A 20676-nucleotide genomic window follows, 5' to 3' on the forward strand; every position below is an offset into this window, starting at 1 on the left:
AGCAAATTCCACAGCTGAGATGCACCTTTTGCCTGTAGGACAGCACCTTTACAAAGAACAAAAGACGAAGGTCTATCTCCTGAAAGGATATTTTCTCAGAAAAGAGAAATATGTTCGGATAGAGCCAGCTTCCAGATGCTGAACTGACAGCATACAGTTTAAAGGACTAGCTCAGGTCTAGCTGAAAATGTCATTACTGTTAGTAAGAGGAATGCATATGATCCTGTGATCAGTTCTGATTATTGCACTCCACACATTATATCCTATATCATGAATTTTAATGGCATTTCTTTGTGGACCTGAAGCAACCATTAATTTGGTATAATGTCGATGTGACTCTGTTCCGCTATTTTTCTATTTATCCAGTGGCTGTCACTAAAATATTTTTGGATTTATTTCTCTTCCCAAGCCTCGAGGAAGAGAAGGTAAATCACATAAAGCCAGCTGAAAGCTTTTCGTCTTGTCTTCTTCAGTTGTTTCTACCAGCTGTGGAAATGCTGTGCTGGTAGCGCTCTGTGCCTTGCTGTGGGCCAGGTGCTATCACTTACTGCTTCTCCTTATAGGTAGTTAATTAAGCAGATGAGGGCTTTACAACATGTTATGGCAATGCATGTTATTTTGGGTCTCTGCTTTGCATGGCATTTTTCCTGGGGCTGTTTTGGAGAGAGTTGCCAGAGACCTCAGGCCAGGCAGCATTGGCTTGAGGCCAGGTTTGGAAGGAGCAGCCAAGTGCTGCTTTGATGCCACCAGAGAGCTGCTTCCTGGGGCTGCCACCAGCTCCCTGAAGTGACTGGCTCTGACTGCTGCCTTGTGGTGCGGGCTCTGGGTCAGCGGGTGGTGCCAGGGCTGCCGTCCTGCTGACTGCCTGCGAGGCTTTCTTCTTCGCCTGCAGCTCCTTGGAGTCGGGAGAGGAACTGTGTTTTGCAACAGTCTGCAATTAAAGAGTTTTAGCTCTTGCTAGGAGAAGAATGCCTGGCAGCGTGCAGTGTGTGTCTTTCCTCTTGACTTGATTTTTGCAGGGAAAGGCTGTAGCTCCCATGCAAATAGCTTGCCATTGCCCTTGCTAACCACTGAGCACCTCCCGACGGGCTCCTCCACCCTCTCTCCTGCACTCGGTGAACTCGGGCGATTCTGGGTTAGGCCCGTGGGCACCTCAGGGAGCTGTTAATAGATGCATGGATTCGGTGAGCAAGACCTTGTGAACTTCCTCTTGGTGAACTCATTTGAGACAGCACTCCTGTCTGTACCAGTTATTACACAGTTTCACACAAAGTGGTTCTTAGGTGCTGTAACTTATCTCCTGGGGATTTGAAATGTTTATAGACTTTCCAGAGGGAATGAAAGAGGAGAAATATTTATGTGTAGAACAATTTCTCATTTCACTTGGCCAGCAAGAGTGATCACCCTCTTACCCAAGGCTCCTTGTCCTCTGCTCTTTAACACTGATGAATGTAAATGACATATTGGCAGTACTGTGAAAAGTCAAATATTGTCACACTATGAGCAATACTGAATGGGGAAAAAATCCCCTTCAAGTGCAAAGCACTTTGCACAGCAGGAGTTTCTAAGTAATCTGGTAACATTCTTTTTCTCCTGCGCTGTGTATACCGTACTGTGGTATCAGTTGATGGTTACCCACTCCCAAACAAGTCCGTGCAGCTTCACGGGGATTTACATGGGAATGCTCTGGATACTCTGCCAGCACTGTCCTGGGATGGAATATTTCAGCATTTGCCAGTTACCTGGAAGTCCTCCTCAACGCTAGCCCACATGAGATTAATTTGTGATAAAGAACTTATGCCCAACATTGACATTTGGACAGTTGAACTGCTGGGCCGACCAGGAATGAAGGTCCTGCCCATATGCAGAGCTCCGTCTCCAGATTGAGGCTGAAGGGTTTCTTATGCTGCAACTGGCTTGTCAGCTTGTCACCTTTACCTGGGGAACCAGTTCCTCTGTAAAAGCTGTGCCTTTGGGTGTGCAGTCATCAAAAATAATGTTGATTGAAATAGAGGTGTTTCATTTTATACCCTAAACCTGCTTGGATTTCATCCAGGTGAAATCTCAAAATCTGCCCTTTGTGAGCTGTTCTGATGCCAGTTGAATTAGGAGGTTAATTTTAGTCTTCCTTTTGCTAAGCTATTCCTTGTTGCTCAGAAGCTTTACTGAAATATTAATGAATTGTTAAGTACTGTGGATTAAAAAAAGCCTATTTCACTCAGTATAGCCATGTCCTTATCTTAAGGTAAATCTTCTTCTCTGACCCTGACCTTCCCATTTCATATAGCCACTTTTTAACCGTCTTTTTAACTACAGGACCTGGGATCGATCAGTTGTGATGAGGAGGTGCTCGGTCCTGGGCTCTGATGCCCAAGGTCAGGCATTCTTGAACAGGAGCACTGCTAGGACAGGTACAGAATATGTCTTTGAATATATTGATCCCCACCACATTCGTATTCATATCCAGGTCTGAAAGGCAACCTTCAAGCTTGCCGCAAACAATGTGTTCCACATTTGCATGTTTTTTGTTTAAAATGCATCGCAATGGTCTTTCCTGAGTATATGCTAAGGGCTTCCTTTTGACAGGAGCTGACCTTTGTAGTCCGGCCTGGCAGACAGACATGCCCCTCCGCTCATTCAGCACATCTGTTGTAGATCAGAATTACGGCCCCTGGAGAGGTTTTTATGAGTATGGCTTATGTTTTTTTTAGTTGTTTGAATCGATGATGGAAGACAATGGGCTATTACAAAAATATGAAAAGCAGAAGCTGGACAGACAGTTTTGGAAGAAAACTTGTTTTATTTCCAAAAGCACATACAGAGCAGGAGAACTACCATGGTATGGTCACATCACTCAGTTTCTCAGATACAACATGAACTGTGGCTGCAGAGCTTCCCAGCTGTTTGCATCAATTTCCATAAGGACCCCCCGAAAACATTTCATTATGTCTTGTAGGGAGGGTTTGAAGCTCCTCTTAGGCTGACAAAAGTCATGGAATAAGAACTGCCAATGTGTTTGATGTTATTTTGTGCCCAATTCAGTTGATGGATTTCATTGGCCAAGGGCTGATTTATTTGCTGAATTAAATGTGTAAAATAACTGAAATATCTAAAACAATTTCTAAAATAACTCTCTGTCCCTGCTAATTTGGGAACATGAGGCATCATTTTGTTGACTTCTGTACAAAACCAAAATCTCCTTTTCTTCCTTGTTCTAGTTTTTGCTCTCATCTTTTTCCAGTTCTTCTTCAGTGAGAAGAAAAACTGAAAATGCCTGTTTTGAGAGTTAGTGTGCGTGCTTGGTGCAGCGGGCAAAGGGAAAACCTCTTAAAAAAAAACAACAAAACCACAGAATTTTGCTAACCTCAAAAATAAAAGATAATAATTAACAAGGTAAATGATACTAAACAGCAATAAATGTTCTGTTCAGTTACTGAACAAAGTATCATTATGCAAATTAGATTGCAAATTTGACTGGATGCGCAAATCACACAGGGAATGCATCCCAAAGTAATCCACACAAATTTTGCGGTAGTGATAGCCACCTTTCTTGTTCTCTGAATTCACACCTCCTTTTGTCTCTATGACGTGACATGGTATGGGAGTTGGGTGAGACGGTTGTTTGCCTTCTCCAGTTACAAGAACTTCCCAGCTCGTAGAGGTTGTCAAAAACCTCACCTCTTGAAAAGCTTGGGGATTATGGTGAGCTGCAAGCTCTGAAGCACCAGGTTATTCCCGTGTGGCTGGGATAATGCCTTCAGTTCAGAAACTGGACTTAATAAATAAAGGGTATGGCCAATTCATTGGTGTTTCACCCAGAGAATGTGGGTGAAAGCTTAGCAAGACTGAACGAGATCATCATTTCCCAGGTTCTTCTTCTGTTTTCTTCCCACTTCCTTTTCGAAAAGGAAAAATGTTGGTTTTGAAAACATTTCCCAACTGAAAATGCACAGCAAGTTGCTCTTGGTTGGGTGTGTACACATATATGATTCAGATCCCCTTTTGCTGAAATTCATGAGAGCGTACAGGTAGTACAATAAGTCATGAATGGCAATGTACACATATGCCTGCTTTTGTCTCTTCCCTCGGGTTCTGAACCCAATATTTTCCTTGCTGGGTTTCTAGGTGTTTTTTTTTAATATATATTTTCCTAACTCAACTAGGTAAATATACAGAAAGCTGAATACGGTATATCTAAGCATAGAAAATTAAAATAAATTGTAAAAAAAAAAAGAAGTAACAGAAAAATAATATCAAATAAATTATCATTTCTAGGAGGGGACCCAAAGATTAGCTGATAGCCCCCACAGAGATTGCTGATCTGCTTGCTAGGGAATATAGTTACAGAGGGCTGATTAGAGTAGGATCAAACTACGTGCAGGTCAACACAGGCCACCCTGGTTTCACTCTAGGAACCAGTGCAGTGAAATTTTAAATAAGATAGCTTTTTACATTTTTCATACTCATTTTAGATGTAATAAATAATAAATTCATTGGTAAATAAAAATAATAAATAAGGCTTTCCTTTGGCATATTTACTTTTTCAGGTGATGATGATACTTGACAAAGGATGAGGTTTGGGTATCTGGGGATCCACCATACAGGCATGGTATGTGCTGTTGGGTCTAGCCAAGCATATTTCTGCATGTGCTTCTGTCCATATCTGCTCGAGTTTAAGAATGGTGACACCTAGACTAACAGGTCAAGAGCCCAACACATCTGTGTAGCTTTTCAGGCAGCCAGATGGAGAGAGAAGTGTTTGAGCAAATCATACAGACTCACAGATGTTTGGCAGGACAGGGGCTAACCGTTGTCAGCTCCCGAAGGTACAGAAGGCACAGCCAGAAACCCCTGTCTGCAGCAGATGAACAGAGGACCTACAGTGAAGAGCCAGTAGCCAGTGTCTCTTGTGCTCTGTGTCATTCAAGGAAATCCAGCCACACGACCTAGACACACGTTTCTTGGTGCATGAAAGCTGGTCACATACATCCTAGTGCTTGTGATGCTGTGGGCATAAGGGTGTGAATGTGAGCAAATGACATCGGCTTTACTTTAGAACAAAATGACCTTCCCTGTCTGTAAGATCTTACATCGAGCTTTGATCTATTGTTACTGTGATGCTATTTCTTACACACTTCGTTTTCCAAGGACAGCAGCAGTTTTTCACACGTTATTTTGGTGACTGGTGCTTTATAAGACTTCAAATTTGAACGAAATAAATGTTTTATGTACTAATTATTCAGTGACATTTATTATTTTCTTTACTTCACCAAATCTTTAAATGCCTTTCAAAAAGCTTCTGTGAAATAGTAGTTCTCATTGTAGTGTCTCATGACAGCTTAAAAATGAGAAAGCTGGGCACAAAATGAGATTGATCTTGTGAAGTACTTTGATTTAAAAATACCTTGTGAATATCTGCATTGAGAGTGGTATGACCTTGTTGCCAGGCTTTATGCACAGGATTGTGATAAGGAAAAGTGGACAGTGATTAATTTACCATTGTGATGGTGTGTACAATTTATAAAGTCCATGCATTTAACACGGCTTTGCTGATTGATTAATTAATACTGACTTTGACTGGTGTTGCTCTAAGGAGCCACAAATCCCTGTAAGGATAACATAGGAGTTAATGCAAGTGAGATCCTGCTGGAAAAGCTTTGAAATAGAGAAAAAAATAAGTGGGAGATTGTTAAGTGGGAGCTACTAACATAAAACCTAGAAAAAACATTATGCAGGTGTATGTGTTATGGTACAGGTTTTTGTGATGCTTGTGCTGCTGTTCCAAGTTGTGACCATTCAGTTTAGAGGAAGGTGAAGATCCATCTATCCATTTCCGTAAATCAACTGTAGACATTTATGTTCTGCATTTAGGATTAGAGAGAGTTACTTACAGAGATGTGTGTTCTTAGGAGCAAAATCATTGCTACCGGCTATACAGATAGCATAAGAACATATGGGTCCTATGAATGTCCTCAGATCTTGATCTTATCACAGTCTCAATGCTTCTGTTGTTTGTGACCAAGCATCTCACTTATTCTAACAAACCATGGAAAAAGTAAGGGGGGTTATTTAAAAAAGCATAATAATGGGAAGTGAAGATTTTTTTTTAAGCTTATTTCTTCTTTATCTCAAATTTTCATGCTTGCCTTCTTTTGGCAAGGCACTGGGTTATTGTGTTAAACTTTATCAAAGATATCCTTGAAGAAATGTAACAACTTGGTTAAATGAACTAGTTCTTACAGGGCTGGAAGAAGAAGAGTGACTTCGAAATTGAAATTAAGTCTTTGCCATAAGCTGCATGTGTAACCTGGGGAGAATTGTTCAGACTTCTGTGCCAAATTTCTGAATGGAACAGTAGAAGAACAGGACTTGTCATCTTTGTCCTGTCCGCTGGGCAGGGGCATCCATCTGAGTTCCTGCAACAGGTAACACATCTGCACTGCAGTGCCAGAGGGAGTCTCTGGTGGCATAAATTGCAAATCTCTGTAACAAGAAGGACTGAAGGTTTAGGATTGCAAAGGCTGAACATCAACATGATTTATGCTCTTTATACATTTTCAATTAAGATACATTTTCAAATCCTTCTCATGCGTACCGAGAAGGGATCTGCAAACATAGTCGTGTTTGGACAAAAATATATGGGAAGTACTCAAGTAGCTTAAACTAAAATGTAGATGAATACTATGCCTGATATACAGCTTTATACAGGCATATCTACCTTTGACAAGTATGGGGGTGATTTCATGACTCAGCCTGCTGCCCAATATGGGGTATTTGTTTTCTAAGAGCAGCACTAGGTGGCACACAAGGTCAGGGCAGAGCACCTCATGTCAGGAGTAGGTGCTGAGCTGCTCCCTTGGGTCAACAATGGGGATAGCTGCCCTGAGCCTGTAGCTCACGCCCAATGCCCCTTGCCATCTATTTCTGCACGCTTGAAATCCAAGAGGAGGCTGAAACTCTTCATAATGACAGCTGAGCTTAGGAGCAACAGACATTTGCCACACTTGGATGTGTTAGGCCTGCAAGCACAGTTAACCTTGCTCCAGCTTTGAGAAGGAAAATCACCTGAGAGTAAAGTGCAAACAACCAACAAGGACAGCCTCAGTGTGAGTTAATCCAGTCTTATCTCTCACAGCTTAGAAGGACGATGGAGGTTTGTTGGTCTATGAGGTTGTTTGGATACTAGATGGCTCTTGCTAAGAAGAAGAGGGCTCTTCACAAAGTCTGGGTGGTGAATCCCTGCTCTGCACTACCTAGGTGAGATCCTGATGGGGAAGAGCATCAGCAAGGAACCGTAGCTTACCACCACCACTGTAATGGGAGCTGTTTTCCAATTCTCTTTATGGGCTGTTATCTTTATCTACATGTACTTAAGTTTAGTAGTACCAGTTTTGTAGTGTACTTGAAAGGAAGCAGATTTCAACATTCCTCTCAAGTACCAAGCTTAAGTATAGAGACTTCTTTGACCTGGTTAGCTTTGAGCAAATGTATATATTTTTGTCTTATACTGGTTGGTGCTGAGGAACTCGCAAACAAACTCCCTAAAAATGTCAGTGTGAAAGGGCAGTGGGCATGCATGCAACAACTGTCAGCCGAATTTACCGAGAGCTCCATGCTTAAGTACTCATGAACAACAGAATGGGCCTAAAGTGGTGAAGAGCCAAAGGCTGCAGGTATCTCGAATACTCTGGATTGAAAGCTGAATGTAAAGTTGCAAAAGGATTTCGCATTATTTGGTAAAACCTGGTGTATGAAATTGAAAGTAATTCATCTAAGGAGAAACATTCTGTACATAGTCGAGGGTGGATACTAAAGCAGGTCCCCCATGCAAGACACTGCGGAGCTCCCACATTATGTTTGAATATTTGAAGCCGTAGGAAGAATTTGAAAATGTTTTCCAGAATAAAGTGAGTTCTCAACATATGAATGTATGCTGGTGTTCGTTTAGGTATATCTGTGCTTAGCCCAGCTTGATGGTTTTCCAGACACCAATGCGCATGACCTCCCTTCTTCCAGGATGACTCCGTTTGCTTGCCCGTGTGCTCCCCGCCGCCTGATATGTTGCTGACTGAATATGATCTCTGTTTTTCCAGTTCTGGCTCATAGCCAGCATATTTCCTTCCAAAGTTTTATGCTCCTGACAATGGTACCTATCCATCTGTCCTTGGATCTGTCTCACTTCCAGCAGGTGTTTTAGCAGTACCTTTTGTCCCTTGTATAATTGCAGCGCAGTGACATTTATGTCTCATGTACATGCCTGTCACTCACTGTCTGAAAGATTGGATTTCAGCAATCCTTCAGGCAGACCCAGAGGAGTGGCTGAGCAGCTCCATGGCTAGGAAGCTATGAGATGCTAAGTCATACGCCAGCAAATAGATCATCTGGGGGAAGAGCGAATGAATAAACCCAGTTTTGCACCAGATTTGCAGTATTTGGTGAACATTAGCAAGGTGAAAATTAAATCCAGAATCAACGAAGACTCACAGAATGATGAATCAGCTGAACATAGGCACCTCTTATTACACAGCAAGCGTCTCGCTGCCAGAGAGTGATGAACGTCTGATGGAGAGCGGTGATCTGAATCCTCCAGCTTCATTAGCACCAGTCTGCTAAATCTGAGTGGATGCAGTTGTATGGAGAAAGCCTCAGCTGGTAAGGATTTCTCTTTTGGTTTCTTTTTATCTTTCTTGGTGTTGATATTACATGCAATGATGGAGATTGTTTGCATTGCTTTTTGTGGGTGTTACTGGATTCTACCATACTGGGCAGATGTACTTACATCAATACAGAGTATCTGTGTGCACATGTATGTGGCACAGCCAGCCACATCAACACGTCCTCAGAGGATTTTCTGAGAGCCCAGTGTGAAACACAACTTGGTGTGTTTGAAACTAGACCTTTCAATCTGGGTCAGAAATCTAGAGTATGTGATTTATGAAAGGTCTGGCTGTGGATAAAATGTCTTTAAATTAATGATTTTTGGAACTTGGAGCCATCTCAGTGTAGATGTAAATTATTTCAAGCTAATACAAGTGATTCACATGGATGAAGAGGCTTTGTGTGGTGCTGGTGGTTTCGGAGTGTCACCATGGATGCCTGCTGCAGTCTCTTTTGTACCAGAGGCTTGTTGCACTCAAAAAAGGTAAAATTAACGATGGCAGATTGGTTCTCTGGCCTTACTTCACATCCTTTCCTCCTGCATTTCTATCCAATTACTTGAATCTACATCTGAGAAAACGGCACAGATATTTATTTAATTTGGGAAGGAAGTTCAATACTATATGCATGTGCACTGGGTAGCATAATCAAAGGCATTGCATAACTCCAGTAAAAAACATACAGAGCTGTTCTGGCATCAAAGGTTGGCATCGAAGAGAAGCAGTGTGCTTGGCTGGAACAAACAGTTCCGTATTAAGACACATTGCAAATGCAGGGGTGTCCTCCTTGAGATTCCTCTAATTCTGTAGCCCTTTTACCACTGTGCTAAATTTAAACTGGAAATGTCATTTCCATGTAATAATTAGCAAAGGAACACTTTGTTTTTTCTACCTAATCTTTCCTTACTAATGACCCCCCATGTCTGCTGGGCAACTAAGCACTTTGACTCATTATACCCATCTAGCAGATGATTAAAGGTTCATTAAGATGATTACTTTGTATATGTAAATCTTATAAATCTACTGATAACAGTTATTCCCAGTGGGAAATAAGAATGCTGTGTGGAGAGTAGGAGTTGGTTATTTCTACTCAAGATTTTCCTAAATTTCAGTAAGCATGTCAGCAAGGATGGGTTCACTTTGGCAACTGGTGTTTTCAGAGAAGAAAAGCAAGGACTGTTAGTTAACCTGGATTTATAAACTGTGCTGTTTTACCTGTAACAACCTGGAGCTTCAGAGATCTTTGAGTTATTACTCAGTTCTTAGAAGTGGTTAAACATCTGGATGTTGAATGCTGAAGGATAAAAATTGAAAAAAAAAAGTTTAGGGCAAAAGTATCTGGATCCAAGATGTGCATAAAACTTTAAAAACTTTAGATGTTGTGGTTCAAGCTCCAGTTGAAAAATGCCACTTTAGACCCAGGAAGAGTAATCTGCATGTTATTGCAGAGCACCCCCTTCCCTCTCTGCCTCTCCAAAATTCTAACATTCCTTCTTAAGGGAGCTTTGTAAAGCTACTGGCTGAAGAGATGGTGGCACATCATAAAACAAAGCTTAAGTAAAACATTGTCAAGAAGAATACAAATGAAATCCTGCAATTTCAAGTACAAAATTACTTGAAATTTCCTGTGGACTGATAATGGGCTAATGTACAGTAAATCCAAGATAAGAAATGATAATGATTTACTTACAAAAGTAAGTATCCAGTTAGTTATTAATGAGTAAGTTGATTATCGGAAGTGAATGCTAACCAAATTTCAGATATTTGCAAAAAAAAAATTGTAATGTTTTGATGAAGATTTTGATTATTTTTAAACTAAGAAACTAATTACTAGTGGTCACATCAACAAGGTGATACTGTACTCTTTTAAATTTGTGGCAATACAAAAGATGTCATAAACTTAAAAGATACAGTAATAACTTCATTGTGTGTTACTTCTACTGCTGGTTTTAAGCTTGCAATGGATGAAGTGTTACAAACATGTCTGTGTATGGAGAAACCTGAAATTACACTAAATGGCAGGGAGTTGTGAGGACAGGAAGGCACAGAAGTAAACATAGGGTAACCAGTAGCATAAGAAATTGGGACAAAAATACAGGAACTGCAAAAATGTGTAGCCAAAAGGAAATTGTCTGAAAAAGATAGAAAGTGAAAGATAGAAATAGTGAAAGAATTATACCGTTCTGGTATAACCATTCACAACATGTTAGTCTCAAATGCCCAGATCAACCCCAGTATGTTTTTGAGATTGATCCCATCACATAACCAGAGTGGGACATAGTTAGTGCAATCACACCCAGATCGTGGCATTCCCTTCTGAGCAGAAGGCAGCTGGAAGAAGTTCAGAGGGGACCAAGAAATAAAAAAAGATAAGTGGCTGGAACGTTTGGGTTATGAGAGGATATTAAAATAGGTAAATACGCTGCATAACTTGGCAAAGTGACAACTCTCTGCGCAGCTAACTATCTACAGACATTGGAAGAGTATATACAGGAGGATGAGAGAAGAGTTTCAGGTGTCTTTAAAAATAGCAGGCAAAGTAATGGAGGAAACATCTCATCTGGATAAAGGAAGGGGATCCTTTGACAATGACATCTTGCAGGCCATCACGTTCTCTCAGGGAGGTGGTGGAAACAATCATGAGAGTGCTGAATGAAGTACGAGGAATGGGGAGGAGGTGGCCTAGTAGCAAGAAGCAAAGCAGGCACAAACAAGAGTCAGGAGAGGGAGAAGAGAAATGTCTTGTTCTCTCCTCTTCCTAACCATGCTTGGCCAATCTTCCTGTTACTGCGCTGGAACTAAATTCTGGGGACAACCTCCAGCAGCGGTGGCTTGATCCATGAGAGCCTTTCCAGATCCAGCATATTTGAATGTTTGATCTCAGCGACTGAGTATTCATTCAGTCCAGCTTAGAACATACATTCCATAGGAATGACAGTGGTTTTTTAGTTAGCAGCACACACGTTAATTGACTTTTTTTCAAGTGATTGGTAGCAAGGATCCAGTGGGGAGCTCTGGTGTTGAGAGACCAGAGGGGGATGCATACCAGTCCAAAGTAGTCAGAGCAAGAAATGGTTGTTGTCTGCAGTGACACCAACTACCCAGGTAGTCAATTCCAAAGTGATAATCTTCTGCGTATGTTCTTTAGCAATGTGTTATATTCCTAATGGGCCAACAGAAAAGAAATCAAAAGTTTGAGAACAAAACTGGAAAGATGGAGAATTAGAGGAAAAGCTTATGGCAGACAGATTTGTTTGGTGACCTTTACCTGTTGGTACTATTAAAATAAATTCTAAGGAAATATACCTAGGAAATAGGTTATTTGAAACAATTAATGGCCTGAAAGAGCAGTTTGCAGCCTTAGGCAAAGCTTAACACCAAAGACATAGCAAATTAATAATTAACCATAGTAATGTTTATTATAAGAAAAGTAGTATTTTAATGTCATGTCTGAGAATTATTATTCAAGCTTTAGAAATTTCTCCTGGTTAGGCTCAGGATGGTTTACACATACAGAGTGATAAAAGTTTTTTCTTGAAAAAGCTAATGTGTGAACACAAGAATTAATTCGCCTGAGGGAAATGCAAGACCCCATAGGATTTTTAATGAATGTAGTGGCCATCTATGACCCGTTTCAGACCAGCCTTCAAGTGTGCAATTAAAGTAAAGCATATGCTTAAATTTCTTTGACGTCAATGGGACTTCAACAGGGCTTAAGTGATGTCCTGATTAGAGAAGCTTCCATCACCTCATACTTCCGCTTGTTTAAAACTGGACCCAAACAGAAGTCCTTAAAGCCTATGTGCCCTTTCATGTGGTATTAAAGTTCCACTCTTCCAAATATGTGCACAATGGAATAAAAATGCATCAACGAGTCATAGTCAGAACCAGAGCTAGCTGGAGTATTTATTGCACGTTTTTATGTAGCTTTTGCACAATTTTATATGCAGGAAGCTTGGTTGGGACACACAGAAGGATATTTCTGTACGGGTAATGGCAGCAGGAAAGATTTTTCCATTCATTGAATTAGATGTAGTCCTGCCACATGAGAAGGGAGAGAAGAGATAGCCGGCCAGGAAACAGAGTTTTATTCTGATAAGGATAATGCTGGAACAAGCTCTTTGTTCTTGGCATCAAATTAGAGGGAATACTGATGTAAACTGTGCTGAAGTTGCTGTTGAGTGCAGTCTGCTGTTTAGCAAAAAGAGTTCTGCTTGCTAAGATTTGTGTATTGACTGCTTGCTGAAGGCTGGTGATGAATTATGTTACTTATGTAGTTAAAAAAAAAAAAGAAAAAAAAGAAAAAAAAAAGAGCAGAACAAAAGAAGAAAGGTCAGGGTCTGTAAGCACCAAAGTGAAGAGCACAGCCATAGCTGAGGTACCCGGTTTCTATACAGTGTTTTCCCTTGTGCTATCCTCAAAAGTGCTGCTGTGCAGTGCTACACCAAATGAAAAGTAGAACAATAAAAAGACAAATTCTGCAAACATCTCATGCAAAAGTACTGGTTTGGTCTATTTTAGTTTATGCTTCTATTTCTAATAACTTGCATGCTTGATTTCCGTGTTGCCCAAATCATTCTTCAATGAGTCTTCATGACAGTAGAAATTGTCTGTCTACTGTTCATCTCATGTGTCTCACTCACTTGACTCCCTCTCCAAGTACCCTGACACAAGACTGTGTCCTCCTGTCAGTAACGGGCTGGCTTGTCTCGAAGAAACATCTCAGTGTCCCATATCAACAAAAACATTTTTTATACATCAACCTGTAATTATTTGTTCTTTAGCTGCTTTACTTGGCAGCTTTTCAGGAGTAAGCCCTGTTGTGCTGATGGTAAGTATAGGGCTATCTCCCTTAAGATAATTTAATTTGGGAATATCCAGGACTGTAAAGAAGCACATTCACTGAGGACTAAGCTGTTTCACCCGCTTAGACATTAGTGAAAGGGGATATTCTCCGTGAAGTAATATTAACATCCTTTACTAATTCCAGTATAAAGTTTGTTTTATTTGGCAGATTAGTGTCAATTATTTCCCAATAGATAGCAAGACTATAAGGGGCAAGTAGCTGAAACATGAAGCTAAGGGGTGTTTCAAAAATTGCAACACTATTCTCCACTGCATCACTGCATTGTGGCTGTATTTACTGAAATGGGAGGGGGGTGGGGTGGGGGGTAGGCTGCAGCCTGTTCTTTTCCAGGCAAGAAAGCTGTGTTTCTGATCTTCTGGAGTCTGATTTTTGGTTCTCTGCTGTGGCGATGAGGGAGTCTGATTTCCAGTGTGACAGAAGGGAAATGGCAAGTGAGGGGCCTAGTCTGATGAAGGGCAGACAGTCACTGTATGCGATGAGATGGTCACACCTGTGGTCTCTGCTGCCTCTCTGGTGCACGCCTCAGGAAAGAATATAAGGAGAGTCAAATGCTTGTTCCAGCATTCACGAAGCAGTGTCTGACAACATGCTGAGGCCACTGAGATGGTGGCTGTGGCACTGCATATAATGGCCGCATGTGGATGTATCCTTCATGCATTGCTCTAACTTCTGATTTCACTTGGTATTCGGACCTTTACAGCATCTTCTGGTGGAGACCTCCACAATTTCCTTATGTGACAAAAACTACCTGGTTCTTGGAGGGTACAGTTCAATACACCGAGAGATCAGAATGCAAAGCATAGGGCACAAGCAATGTTTATTTAGGAATCACCCAGCGCCAAGACATTAATCCTTCATTAGTTTTGGCTGCGCCGGATGCTCCTGGGCCAAGTGCAGCTCTTTCCAGCTGCAGGACAGGGTGCGGAGGGCAGAAGGGCTCGCTGCACCTCGTGCGGCCTGCAGCCCGTGCAGGGGGAGCCGGAGCAGGGCGCACGGAGGAGAGGCGAGCGTCTCCATGCCCATACTGATGGCTATGGGTGGTCGGCCCGGCACTGGCACCCCTCGGCGCTCCCCCGCGCCTCCTCGGTCCCAGCTCTGCCATCTGGAGCCTATGGCTGGCTGCGCTTTCTGAGGTCGGTCACACCGGGCCGGAGGCTTGGCGGAAGGCTAACAGTTCAAGTAGCGAGAAGACAGGCAATAATTAAAAGAACAGAAATGACAGCACTTGGATGAACCAAGCACAAATCTGATCCCAGGCAACTTCAGTCTGTGTAGGGCTGAACCGGTGGCACAAAGCACATTGTGGGGCAGACTGCCTGCAGGCTGACATAGCCTCCACCATCAAGGTTCTGGCTTTTGAGAGTCTCTCTACGATGAAAGGTAACTGATAGTGTAAGAGAATGAGGGCAGGCGTAGGAAAATTACCTGGAATGTGTTTGTAACTCAAAGTTGTGCAAGGAAAGCAAACCAAGAGGTATTCCTAAGCCCCAGGTTCTGAGACATGAAATGCATTTTTTTCTTGCTGTATTGTGTTGCCCAGGTTTGTCTGCAGAAAAGTAAAAAAATATTTCTGATTGCGTCGTGTGTTTGTCAGCATTTCCATGTCGATCTCTGTGTTGGTCACGTCAGCTGTTTCTGGGTTTTATTTTAATTTCTTGGCTTCTACTTGCAAAGCTGACTGTCAGTTTGTTATTTGGAGGAAAGTTACAGATTGCTGCTCTGTGGGGCGGTGGTGGTAAAGTTTGTTTGGTCTTAAAGCTTTCCAGCTATTTCTGGGAGCAGATGTCTTTCATCATTAGAATACTTTACTTTAGAAATAAATAACGGAAGTATTTGTAACAATAGAGATACTCAAACTCATGGAGCAATTTCATAAGTAGCAATCCACTAAGGATCATTTTAATAAGTAACAGCAACTCAAGAACTCAGCTTTCAGATAGTAGGAAGTCTTCAGGTTTACTGTTATTCTTGAATGCCTGTATCCATTTGTAACATAAACGATTTCATGGTTCATCTGTGAGAGATGTGTACATCTATAATCTCTGAGGAACAGCTATTTTTTTTTTAATTTTATTTTTATATTGCAGCAAACATTTGAGACCGCAGGGTGACAACTTTAACTTCTAGATGATCTATTCCTTATGCTGCAAAACAAAAAAGCAAGAACAAAAATGTAGTTTTCTCATTCCACAAATGTAGAAATTGTTCATTGTTAAGTGTGGGAAATTTCATCTTAATTCTTTCCAAACTTTCGAAACTGCTGGTTGAGAGACTATTCAATAGGAGACTGATATTTGATTATTAGATACTTGGAACCTGATAGCATTTGTACATTGAAGTTCAGCTATTGTAGAAATATTTTGCAAATTCAAGTTCAGCCTCAGTACACTAAACTGTCTTCGTTTCCTCATAATGGCTAAAGGACAATGAGTCCATAACTTTTGCTGGTACAACAAATTCCTAGTTGAGTTTAACTTGTTTTACAAAGTGTTTCTTGTGGTTAGAGAGTATTTCATGTGTGTTGCTTTTGTCATAATAATATAGTAGATTTAGGACATCGTGGAATAATGTTTTCTGATAGTCTCAAAGACTCTGTAAAGATATCCAGGAACTTTACTGAATCTGAGAACATGTACAAACGAAGCTGTTTCTCTGCCTAGTGTAGTTTCTTATATGGTCTTTGATGCAGGTTTAGGTCTAACTGTGTTTATGGACATGAGAACAAAGAAGCAATATTCAGGAGAAGGAAGCCAAAATAACCCGAAGAGATTAAAACAGAATTTATTGTCAGAATAACCTTCAATAACCTGCAAAGAAAAGTCTCAAAGGGTTCCTCACATTGGTCTGTCACACCTAAATTCCTGGTTGGTGAGCATTCCCTGGAAAACTCTCTGCTCTCTAGAAGCAGAAGAGTAATGGACGTTGTGAAAAAGAAAACAAAATATTCTTCAGGCATACAAGACAAACTGGAAGTCTGGTTTTCAAATTTTTTGGATTTTTTTTCTCAATTTTTTTGAAATTTCCAAAGTCTCATTTAAGTAACAGAGGCAGCAGAGAAAGCTGAAGGTCAAATGTTCATTAAAGGGATGCAGCTGAAAAAATGTTTATGCTTCTTATCGCCATGCATTGTCATTTGCTTAACTGCCTGAGCAGTTATTTTAGAGCAACAGCACTACAGACAGAATTGTGTTAATCTGAATGAGAAAGACATTTCTGGTGTGTTTTAAATGTTTAATTGAAACAGACATTTTAACCACAAGAGGACAGACTTAAAAAACAACAAACAAACAAACTTCAAAAGGAAAATTTATGCAAAATTGAAATGTTGGAGATTTGCTTACAGTGCTGTTTTACAGTAGTGGATATTTTGTTGTAAACAATACAATGAAAATCTTTGCGATCACAAAAACAATAAAAAAAACCAAAACATTATAACAGAAAGGCACTCATTTAGAAGAGGAAATGTGCAGGTTACCCTTTAACTGGAGTGTTACTTTTGAAGAAACTGAATGAAGTGTGCAGAAAACCAGTGACCCATGATGTAAATAAGAGTGTGTTAAAAGAATGGTTGTTATGCAGTACTTTCCAAAAGGGCAAACAAGGTTGTCCAAACAGTACAATGAGCTTTTTAACAGAAATATTTTATCTCCTGAAAAGTGTCTCTCAAACAGAGACTATGTTATGGGTACCTTTTAATTTTCCGGTGATACTCATGTGAGTTTTTTGCTGAAACTTTGTTTGCTTGACTGAAGCCCTAGCCCTCTCCAGGACTACACAATCCAGAACAGAGTTTGAGCTTCTCCATAATGTCAATGTCAAAAACTTATTTCTAAAAAATCTGTTTGGTTTTTTTTTTTTTGGTGTTGTGCAAGGGTTTTCCATAAGTCCCTATGCATGTAAAACATTTGCAAAAACAGAATAAGCAGTGAGTCCTTCAAATACTTATTCCTGTGAATAGCACCATTTACTTTATTTGGACAACTTCCATGAAGAAAGGTTTGCTGGAGAGAACACGCCTGTAAAGGGCAGACACGATGAAGTCCCTGAATGCACTATATTTACGTTCTTGTTAGTGCTGTGATGATCAGAGTACAGCCCCAGTGTGTGTTCCTGTACTTTTCACTGATGTTGCCTTCCAAGTTCTGGGTATTCTGCTTTGAATATTTTGAACCACTCTAATGTTTACTAGTGGAGTTAACTTAAGTTCTTGTGATTTCTGTTTTAATACAGTTTTTTTTTTCAGATCAAAGTCTTCCTGAGTTACTTATATTTTAGTTTAAATTTCAAACAGAAAGGTATTTTATGTAGTTTTCTACTTACACTTTCTATTCCTTTCAATGAGTGTAAGGTGTGATAGGAGCACTCAAGGATAACGGCAAATTGTAGGAAACCTAAATAAATTCAGTGCATCTGTCCTTCATACAGCAGAAGTCAATGAGATTCCTACAGTGGAGCTATTCTTCAAGGGATGGGGTTAGAGGGAAGATCTTAGCAAAAGAATTTGGGGACAGGCTGCTAGCACAAATTTAGGAGTAGCTCAAGTAGAAAAATTTTGTTGTGTGCAGCCTATCATTTGATTCAATGTCACTGTGAGGCCAGTAGCTGGTATACTACTGATTTTTTTTCGAAGACGGTTGCAGCACAGAGCTAAGACTTCCAGATCAGTGTGTTCTTACTCCTTACGAGGCAATATTAAATTATGGCTATAAAATGCAGTAACAACATTTTTCTTCCGGAGGAAGTCACGCCTCAGAAATCTGCTTTGAAGATGTCAACCATTCTTTAGATGAAGGTGATCCAAACTAGTAAACTAGGATTTTTGAAAATGAAGTTAAAATATCCAGAGCCCTCTCAAGAATTAATAAAAGGTTAAAATGGTTAAAGGCGGGGGGGCGGGGGGGGGGGGAAGGTAGGAACAAGTGTTCAGTTTTCATAACTGAGAGCAATAATAAGTTCAGTTTTTATAACAGAGCAATAACCTGTGGAATCTCTCGCTGGAAGCTGTGCTATTTGATATATTCATAAATGATCAGGAAAATAAAAGGTTGAATAATGGAAGAGCCAGCTTTGCAGCTAGCAGAATTATTCCATGTAGTTGCAACTACAGCGCATACACACAGCCATAGATCCAAAGCTGGCATTCCTGTTTAGGAAGGAGAGCTAGTCATTCCTGTGGCTAGCTCAGCAGTAAGCAAAAGGAATGTAAGAAGTTAAAAATAGTTAGGAAAGAATTAGAAAACAAGCAAAACCATTGTTACCGTACGAACTCAGCGCTAGCCCATGTTTTGGATGACACATATCACGCTAGACACCCATCTTACGAAGAATATACAAGACAGAAAACGTAAATGAAAGAGTGGTGAATTGCATGCCCCCCCCCCCCCCCCCCCCAAACAACTAAATAAACAAGGACTCTCCAGCCTGGAAAAGAGTTGAGTGACAGAAGTCTGTAAGTGATCAGCGATTTGGAAAAGGTCCACAGGAAATTACTCGCTATTACTTGCAACACGAAAAGTCATCTGCATCCAGTAAAATGACCAACCTGTAGACAAACAAAAGGAAGTAAATTTTTATTGACTAAAATTGTGGAACTTCTAGCCACAGGGAGGTACAGAAATTGTGGGTATTCCTTCAATAAGATACAGCAGAGATGACAAAAGTTATGTCCAAAGACAGCTAGTTAAAAATCGTGGTCCTGGTGCTACCCCCAGGGGAGGAAGTCCCCAGTCTGTGCGTTGCTGCCAGAGAGAGGAGCACATTGTGGCCTTTCTATTCCTCCCTCTTCTCTTTGGGCATCTGCTGGTGGTCACGGATAGAGACAAGATGCAGACAGGCAGGAAGGTGTGGAATTATGGTCAGAACAGCAGTTCTTCAGAATAATGAACTCTGTACCACTCAGATGTCAAATGTTGACCAAATGATTTTTTTTTGCCTACTGCTTTTTATTTGTTTGTTTGTTTATTTTTTTTTAATGACTGATTTTTGTTCATACTGAGGCAGCTTTGCTAACTTCTGTAATATAAATAGTACTCCAGGGTATACTTTAATTCCATATTCAGTTCTGTATTCATCTCTTTTAAAAGTGAATGCTCTTATGTGGCCCTATTATAAATAAGACCAGCCTTAGTGTATAATTATTCTTCGTTGGGAAGTCACGCGATTTTTCTGTCAAGCATGTGGCAAAGAAGCTGTTAATACCATATAGGAGTTCTAAATACTGTAAAACTTCCTTGAAATGCTGACTGCTGTGACATTACTTAAATTGATGTAGTTGTTCACAAAGTGGCTGTCGGGGGCGCTCAGCCAGCCCTTCAGTTTGTACTAATTTGCGGGAAATCCATGGGGGCGCTCAGCCAGCCCTTCAGTTTGTACTAATTTGCGGGAAATCCAAGTGATTTGTACTGTTGTGACAGACCTGGGTGCTTGCCAGCTCAGGACTGCACGTGAAGTAGTTGTGCGTGCCGGGAGGGGATCGAGAAGATGGAGGCAGCTCCTGCCCAGTGGTGGTGCAGGGCAGGAGGACCTGAGATGATGGGTATGAGTTGAAGCAGGAGAGTCATAGGATCATTTAGGTTGGACAAGACTTCTAAGATCATCAAGTCCAACTGTTAACCTAGCAAGAAGTACACAGAGGTATGGAGTGGATTTACAGAGGAAAATTTCCCCTATGAGGACAGTCCGGCAGCAGCACAGCTTGCCCAGAGAGCTTGTGCTGTCTCCATCCTTGGAGGTTTTCAAGTCCTGACTGGCCCAAGCCCTGGGAAAGCTGGCCTGCACCCAGAGCTACCCTGGCTTTGAGCAGGAGGCTGGACCAGAAACCTCCTGAGATCCCTGTCCAGCCTGAGTTACCCTACGATCCTATCATTTTATGAGGTCAGACGTTACAGATATAATAGCAGACAATTATGGAGACTAACTTCTTCCTTAATATGAAGGTTTCACACAACATGCTGCACTTCAAGCTCTCAGAAGATATTTCAGGATCACAGCATTGTGTCTCAGGCCTGCTGTTATTTTAGCCCTTCATGTTTGTTTCCATAACTGCCATGGGTGACTTGGCCACAACCCGAGACAACCACCATGTAGGTGGGAGGAAGGACAGAAAGAAGGGGTCTGCCAAAGAACTGGACACCTGAGCAGAATTCACTGCGA

General features: G+C 41.0%; 1 protein-coding gene across 2 annotated transcripts in view; it reads left to right on the top strand.

Moving 5' to 3' along the window:
* PLA2G4A (phospholipase A2 group IVA) overlaps window positions 1–20676 on the top strand; it is a 116517-nt gene that overhangs the window by 9346 nt on the left and 86495 nt on the right. The window contains exon 2 of one of the 2 annotated variants that reach the window (XM_080603563.1): window positions 8528–8652. The exons of the other annotated variant lie outside the window; for it this stretch is intronic. The gene's annotated coding sequence lies outside the window, so the exon portion shown is untranslated. The remainder of the gene's footprint in view (window positions 1–8527; window positions 8653–20676) is intronic. 2 annotated transcript variants of the gene reach the window in all.

The sequence above is a fragment of the Anser brachyrhynchus genome (genome assembly GCF_964034855.1).
Source record: "Anser brachyrhynchus genome assembly, chromosome: 8".
Taxonomy (NCBI): Eukaryota; Metazoa; Chordata; class Aves; order Anseriformes; family Anatidae; genus Anser; species Anser brachyrhynchus.